Genomic DNA, 8,824 nt, shown 5'->3' with positions numbered 1-8,824 from the left:
GAGAGAATTGAGAACAAAAGGAGAGAAAAGAGTTTTCCATTTTGTGATTCGATTCTTTGGCTATTGTTTTTCTTGTAACTTGTAACTCTTGGTTGCTGATTTGATCAATACAAGTGTTTTGGTGTGTTCTCCCGTGGACGTAGGCGTTTCATCGCCGAACCACGTAATCCTCGTGTGCATTTCTTGACGTGCATGAAAGATTCATTGGTTCATTTTGATCTTGTTAATTGTGGCGTGATTCGTGATCTTGAAGTATAACAGATGACATTAAGTGACAGTCACTAGAATTTGTGGGTTCGTATTTGAGATCCGAATCCAACTTGAACCCAAAGCTTCAAGTCCAAGGTGAACCTGAAATCAAGCCAATAATGTTAGAGGGGGTCGGGAGGGTGTCCAGGTGTAGCCGCTCTAATGTTCAAGTCAGAGACTGAACGAATAAACAAATGGAGGAGTTTGGGCTCCCCTTGAAATGAAAGTAATAAGTTACAAATGAAATGAGCAAACCCGGTATTTATATGAATAAATGTAGGGAACCACAGATACTCTGTAGGGATCACGTGCGTGTAGCTCACGGGTTTCTCATCTAGGTCTCGCCCTCTTAGAGCAATCCAATGTGTGACCTCACCCTTAAGGCAAGATTGAAGTTATGGACCTCACCCTTGAGGCGAGGCTGAAGCTAGGGCTCTTCCATTTCGGGCGTGATCTACCCTAGCTACTCTCCTCCACCATTTTCATCCTCTTTCACATCTTTCTTCTCCATTTCATCATTCAATTTATCTTTCCAATCACTGGCTTCTCTTCTTAATTCATCATTCAGTCTTGGCAGTGTCACGAGGTAGGGCATGGGTCGATGTGTGGCCCTATGAAGTGACTGGGCACTGAAAACTATATAATAATTACCACTTCCCCTATAAATACCAAGGTTTTCTCATTCATAGGACAGTTCAATCTCATTTTTTGCACAAGCACTCTCTATAAAAACATGTCCTTTATTTTGCAAGCATACTTGACTGATTTGAATGTCGGAGTTGCCAAGTCGGAAACCCTTTCAGTACCCCACTAACATTTTCTTGTTTAAGTGTATGCTGACCATCCCACCCGAGCTCATTCTATCCAGTCACATAATCTCACGTGGAAGAAACAATCTCAGCACGATAGATTGTCCCAACAACTTATCAAGCTTGGGAGGCATGAGACCCGGCAATTTATCTAAACACGAGAGACATGAGCCTTCGATACATTATCTAAACCTAGGAGGCATGAGATCTCGGTATTCTAATAAACCCGAGAAGCATGAGGCCTCGGTATGCTACTAAACATTGGAGGTAGGAGGCCCCGATATCTCATTTAAGTGTAGGTTGTATCAAGTCCTGACACTTTTGATAAGATCGATTGAGAGATAATCGTTGACCGACAATAGCTCAGTTCTTAAAATATTGAACACTGATGAATTAAATCAGGTTTTGTTTTCAAACCAAGAGTAAAACACTCAAAATATTTATCGTAAAAAATGATTAAACATTTTGTACAGTTTTTAAAATATATGCAAGTTGAATGAGTAAAAATATTTTGGTTAAAGCATTTTATCAAACAATTTGTATGCAATATTTTGGTATTTGAAGAATACATAAAATGCTTCAACAATGTACCTTAAAACAATAGTAATAATAAGTAAATATGATAAATAAATATACACGAATTTGTTTTTGGATGTTCAAATATTAACAACTTCTATGTCATCCATTTTTCCCTTATGAATGATCAACTAGAAGAATTTGATTTATACAACTTATTATACAAACCCAATTCAAATTAATACTTATCTGTTGTCTAATTAAAACTCCTATCACATTCTCGATTGTAGGCCGGAACCTTACAATCCCCATAATATTTAACGTCTCTTATGCAAAGACTAAAAGCACAATCTTTAATATTTTTGTGTAAAGATTCACTGAACTAAACTTTGAAATTCAACTCTCATGTGTATGTATGAGTGATTGTGTGTGATGATTTTTACAATGTGTGTATATATTGAATGTATTATCACACTTGGACTTGCTTTCTTTCTAGCTAATTTCTTCATATAGGGTGCTCATGTTTTGAATCTCCTTCAAAAGCTTGTATTTGATTTTCAATATGTTGTATTTACAGCCTCCAGTAGTGATATCGTCAGACACAAGAATATGACCGTTTGAAAAGTTTATGTACTGTTTCTGATATTTAAACGGTCATTTCCGTCTTGCATGGCCACTTTTCCCCGAGCACAACTATTTTGACGTTTTTGTTCAGTTGGCCTCGTCTGCTAAACTGGTCATTTAGTTGGTCTCGTTAGCTAAGACCGAGCATTCATTTGGGCTCGTATGCTAGGCTGGTCATTTAATTGGGTTCGTCTACTAGACCGGTCATTCAGTTTGTTCTTGCGACCATCCATTTGCCTAGATAACATTCGATTTATCCCACTTGATGTGAAATACAACTTGTCTCAAATTAAGTTTTTTATTTAGTAGATTAAACAATGTGTCATTTCCATTATCATGCCGTGAGATATTATCGAAAAACTAAAACTCATCAGATTTTCAGTTTGGCTAAATTCGAGTTCCAGCTTCAAATTTGAGTTAGCAATTTCACACTTGAGTAAATATATTAGAAAAAAATTAACAATTTTATTATCATCAAAATCAAGATTGATAGAGTTTCTAAACCCAACAATCTCCCATTTTTGACAATCACAAAACTTGGAAAATTGGATAAACAATGATTTCAACTACCACATTTCTACACATTTTGTGTGTAAATAAAAAAAAAATAGATTTTAAAAACAAGTTAAGCCAAAAAATTTCTCTCCCACTTTAAATTTAATCTCCTTCTTAAAATCATAATTAACTCTCCCCCTATATTTTTGAAAGTTCGAAATTTATAAAAATATAGGCATGACTAACCAATGCAAATATTTTCAAAATGATGATATTTTCAACATATGCAATGCACAAATAATAGCAAAAAAGAAATATCCAACACATAAATCAAGTTTCTAGCTTCAACAAGAATAAGCAAGTTAAACTCATAAATTTCAACCAATATAAAATCAAGACATGCTTGTCAATTTCAATATTCATAAACATTGAAATTATCCATTATTAGTCATTAAGCATAATCAACAAATTCAAGTGAATTGCTAGCCAAACTAGCACAATATATATAGAATATCTAATTAACATTTTACTCAGATAGCATAGAATAAATAAAACATGGAGCTTGGGTACCAAGTTTTATTGATGATATGTGACTGAAATTTGAGTTTTGTCGCATTTTCCAATGATGACGGCAACAACCTTGGATTTTTTGACAAAAACTCCAACTTTTTCCTTAGCCTATTTTCTTGTGATAGCACACTAATTGATTTTTCTTGTCCACAACCATGTTGAATTTTTTATATCACTGTGATCCTCTATAATTCTAGTTTGCAATGTAAAAAGCGCTTTGTCATTTGGACAACCGACCAAGGGATTATGCAATTTTCCCAAGGTTGCTGCAAGTTGCCAGAAAATTGAATTTTTGCATAAGTGTGTTAGAAAATATGAAAAACAAATTTTAAAACTAGAATCAATTTCAAATTCCCTTTCAAGAATAACTCGCTCTAGTACCACTTGATAAGATTGATTGAGTGATAATCGTTGAACTACAATAGATCGGTTCTTAAATTATCGAACACCGATGAATTAAATCGAAGGTGATTTTCAATCCAAGCTGAAGACACTCAAAATAATCATTAGTAGAAAATGATTAATTAATTGTAAATTTTTTAAAAGATAAACAAGTTAAATGAGTAAAAACATTTTGGTTGAAGCATTTTATGAAACAATTTTTATGCAATATTTTGGTATTTGAATAACACATAAAATGCTCCAACAATGCATCTTAAAAACAATAGCAATAATAAGTAAATATGATTATATAAATAGATGCGACTTTTTTTAATTTATGTTCGGAGAGTAACAACTCTGATGTCACCCCTTCTTCACATTGAAAAGGATTCACTAGAAAACTTTGATTTATACAACTTTTCGTACAAACTCATTTCAACTTATGACTTATCTCTTGTCTAATTGGAACTCCCAGCACACTCTTGATTCTGACTGCAACCGTACAATCCGCAATGTTTAACGTTTCTTATACAAAGACTGCAAAAACAAAAATTAATGTCTTTGTGTGAAGAATCATTCAACTAAAATTTGAAGCTCAACTCTAATGTATATGTGTAAGTGATTGTGTGTAAGGATTTTTACAGTGTGTATTATATAAAAATGTATCATCGCACTTGTGTTTGCTCTCATTCTAGCTAATTTCTTCATGTAGGCTGTCTATGCTTTGAATCTCGTTCGAAATCTTGTATTTGAACTTCAATATGTTGTATTTGTAGACTCCAAGAATGATATATACATTAGACACAATAATATGACTGTATGAAAAGTTTATGTACTGTGTTTGATATTGAAACGATCATTTCCATTTTGCTGGCAACTTTTCCCCGAGCCTAACTGATTTTTATGTTTTTGTTCAGTTGGGCTCTTCAGCTAGACTGATAATTTAGTTGACTGGTCTACTAGATTGGTCATTCAGTTTGGTATTGTCAGCTAGACTGGTCATTCAGTTAGGTCTTGCAACCATCAGTTTTCCTAGATAACATTCGATTTATCTCAATCGACATGAAATAAGACCTGTCCGTTTCATGTTAAGTAGTTTTGACGGTTTGTCATTTTCATTATCGAGGTGTGAGATATCATCAAAACACTGAAACTTTCTAGATTTTAAATTTGGCTAAATTCGAGTTTCAGCTTCCAACTTGAGTTAACAACTTCGTACTTGAGTAAATATGTTTGAAATAAAATAACAAGTTTTGTTATCGTAAAAATCAAGATGGTTAGACTTTCGAAACCCAACAACTTTTTTTAAACCTTGAGTCCCATCATGGTCATAAGTAGGGATGTAAATGAACCAAACCATTTGTGAGCTCTTCGAAGCTCGATTCGATAAAAGCTCGTTTGATCTCGTTTAATGAGGCTCATTAAGATAAACAAACTAAACTCAAGTTTTACAGTATTTGGCTCGTTAGCTCGTGAACATGTTCGTTGGTAAGTTCATGATTAATCTTTTAGATGAAAAAATAATAGTTTTGATATTGATTTTGCATATTATTTATGAAATATATAGAAAAATCTATTAAATTTATTTATTATAATAAATTTACAATTTTTAATAAGAATAATATATTTTTCTTTAAATATATAATTTATTTTTTAATTTATTTAATGAAAATTTAAATGTATAATTAATATTTATTAAGCTTGTTTAGGCTCGATAAAGGATTGAATAAGCTCGTGAGCCATGCATATATTCTTTAAATAAAGCTCGAGCTCGGCTCGATTATAAACGAACCGAGCTCAAACATTCAAGAGTTTGGCTCGGCTCGGCTCGGCTCGGCTCGATTACATCCCTAGTCATAAGTCTAGTTTCCCAAAGATTCCATCTATCCGGCCCAAACTCATAAGGCCTGATTACTCTTCAACACTTATAATTCCTTTTTTCTAGTTTTTTAGGTTATTGGAATGTTCAGTCATTATTGGGTGGGGAGAGGCCAAATGCCTAGAGTACAAAACCTATGCTATTTTCTCAGTCTCTTTTGGCCCGATAGCTTCTGTAGTCTTCTCCCATATCTCTTCTAGAGCCTTCTCCGAAAGAGAATTGATGGATTTGTCAAAGATCATGGAGGTTCTCTTTGACTGCGGAGAGGAGACCGGCTTCCTCAAACTGCTCTATGCAGTTCTGGAAGCCTGTTTGGAACAAAGAGATGGCCTTATCATTCACAGCCTCCTGGAACTCCCAAGCTATGAGAAAAGAATCCCGCCACTCTTCCTTAGATTTGAGCGTCAGAGTAGTAATATTGGAAACCCTTCTGGCGCCCCACTGACATTTTATTGTTTAAGTGTGTGCAGACCATCCCACCAAGCTTATCCTATCCAGTGACCAATATCTCTCAAGGGAAAAACACTCTCTGCCTAGTAGATTGTCCACTTAACTCGACCGATCTACTCAAGCATCATCAATATGGATTATTATTATTATTATGATCATCATCATCGTCCAACCACGATTGTCTCGATCAAATTTATTCCCCACCAATATTGCTTGAGCTGAATCATTCTTGCCTCCAACACCTACCTTATTTCATGAAAAATATATTGGACTATAACAAGGTCAAATATTCTTGCACGGATTAGCGTTCCATTTTTTATCCATAATCTCTCTTAATATAAATAAATACTATGTTACTGATTATCAAGGTTGTAAATGGCGGGAGGCTGTTAAATTTTTTTAGAGATAATCACAAATAGTCATCATTTTTTATGTAAAATGTGCAATTAAATAATGTTTAATAACAAAATAAAATATCATCTAAATAATGTGAAATTAATAAAGATTCATCATCATATTAATTCTATTATGCTAACAAAGAAATATAATTATTTTTATCAAAAAACTAAGTTTAAATTTCAAAGTTTCAATCAATTATCCATCATTAGAACAAGTAGTAGACTAAACATAACTAACCTTCCAAATCATCTACATATTGCACCATCTACTACATCCATGATCATCTCATAATTGGACTCAAAATCTACATCTTCTTCATTCTCTTCCTCCGATATATCTAAATCTTCGTCAAGTTCTATAATGGGGATGTTCCTTGCACTTCCCTTTGTATGTAGCACTTCATCCGCTCCCGAGGGGTCCATTACCATTCTCCAAGTAAGTCCTAAACCCGGTTCGACCTCATCTTCATCACCATCATCAACAAGCTAACCTTGAGCTTCACTAGCTTGAGAGGATAGAAGCAAATCTCCACCCATTTCTCTTTTACTCTTCTTCTTCATAAGATTGGCATTGAATTTGACGTATACAAGATCATTCAATCTTGATTTCTCAAGCATATTCCTCTTCTTAGTATGTATCTAAAAATTTAATACCATTGTTAATAATAAAAAATGATAGATAACACAATTTATGAATTAGTTCTCAATATTTACCCTTTCAAATTGACTCCAATTTCTTTCACACCCCGATGAACTACTTGTCAAAGAGAGAAATCTCATTTTCATTTTTTGTAAATTTGGAGTGTCACCACCATAATTAGACCACCTTCCAACTTAAAAAATAAAAGAGGAAAAAATAATTAAACCAAAGATGAGAAAAAAAAAATACATGTACTGACATGAATAAAAATAAAGGAAAAAAGATTTACCCGAATCAAAGTCATGGTACACATCCATCTTCTCATATGCCGTGACCGCCATTTTCTTCCAAAGTTTTCAAATTTACTCTTATACTTCAACAATTCATCATTAGAAATGATAGATTGCGTGTCCTTGTCAGTGGCAAAATTTATTCCAACACAATTTAAAAACTCATTCATTACATTTGTGTCATTTGATATGCTCGAATCTTTGAAGTAAAAAAACGGATTTAATAAGTAAGCGTCATAATGCAAAGGACTATCAAGTCTACCTTTAGACTTCTCATCAATGATCTTCAAAATAAAGATGGCATTTTCCTCTTTTTTGAAAGACTTTTTAATGTCTTCTTTGGCTTGTTTAAGAGCACCCAATAAGAATGTCATTGAGGGCTTCTTATCACCGTCAACAAGACGTAAAACGTTCACTAAAGGGGTGAAAACATTCAAAGCCAAAGAAACACCATTCCAAAAAGATATACTTGTTACAGTCGCTTCCGCCGCTTGCCCCTTGATCGAGCAAAACTTGCACTGTGAATTCCCCAATAAAATATGATTTTGTATGCTCAAAAAGTAATCGCAAGTGCACGATGTCAAGTAATAATATAGTGTATGTGAATACGAGTATCGTTCCGCTGAAGACTGTATTTAACAATTATTATTTTAGTTATTAAAACTTTAGCGACGAAAGGTGATTGGTTGTGTTATGACTAATAAAATGCAAGAGAATTAAATAAACAAGTTCAAAGATTAAATGATAAAATATGATTGCTAAATCGATTGATTAAATTTCAAATGGTAAAAGAATTTGTTGGGAATTCTTGTTCACCTACCCCTTATTAATTAATTAATTCGTTCGATTGTGTTCTACGCTTCCGACCGGATTTCCTATTCAATTGAACACACTCTCTCGAGCTATGCCAAACTAAGTCACTCAATGAAGTAATTAAATGTCTTTAATTATTTATCAAGAATGAATCGCATTTCGATTGATGAAATCCCCTAGTTTTCGACCCTAAGGACTATGACTATCGGCACGTATCCAATTTCATATATCTATGCAAATTGTAGATCCGCGAATTATACTACTAGTTCTTATCACAAGTTATTCTCTCGAACTCACTCGCGATATAAAAACGTTGTTAAAGTTAGCTACGCTCTAACAACACAATAAAACAATAGTATAACCAAGAACAAATCACAAATCGAAATATGAATAAACTAGATCAAAGTTTTGGGGTAGGATCCCCTTTAATCCCAACAAATATGAAAGTTTAGCTACTAGAATTCATAATTAAAATAAGCAAAACAATATTTAAATAAAGGAAAATAAACTAGAAATACGAGACGTGACGAAATCTGCGAAGAACGATGCCCGGAAACCGTCGAATCTTCAATCCAAGTGCCAAAGCTCTCTCCAAACTCGATCCCGGCTGCCAAAATCCCTGATTAATCCTCAAAAGTCGACCAATACTCTTTCCATAGCAGCCACACTCCCAAATTAAGGTAAGAAATCGCGCACAATAATCTTCCAAA

This window comes from Primulina eburnea, chromosome 1 (genome assembly GCF_022965805.1).
Source record: "Primulina eburnea isolate SZY01 chromosome 1, ASM2296580v1, whole genome shotgun sequence".
In the NCBI taxonomy this organism is placed as follows: Eukaryota; Viridiplantae; Streptophyta; class Magnoliopsida; order Lamiales; family Gesneriaceae; genus Primulina; species Primulina eburnea.
The sequence above is the reverse complement of the archived record's forward strand: the minus strand, read 5'-3'. Positions refer to the sequence as shown.